Raw genomic sequence first — 267 nt, forward strand, 5'->3', positions numbered from 1 at the left:
GTCCTGATGTCTTGTCCTCTGGGGAAGCAAAGTAAGACAGATGATGCCTGTAGCAGCTGGTAGAAAGCAGTCGGATATATCAGTGTTACCTTAGACAGACCCTCCTCACAGAGCTCTTTTATTTTATTGCCCGGATCCTGTAGATGATGGTGCGTGTCTGATCCTGCAGGAAGCTGTACAGACTATGTAGTAATCAGCCATGCGTTTTACCAAAGTTAAAATAGTCATGTCAACTCTGAAGAAATAATATTCTCTCTGCTGATCTTT

The sequence above is a fragment of the Epinephelus lanceolatus genome, chromosome 3 (genome assembly GCF_041903045.1).
Source record: "Epinephelus lanceolatus isolate andai-2023 chromosome 3, ASM4190304v1, whole genome shotgun sequence".
Classification (NCBI taxonomy): Eukaryota; Metazoa; Chordata; class Actinopteri; order Perciformes; family Serranidae; genus Epinephelus; species Epinephelus lanceolatus.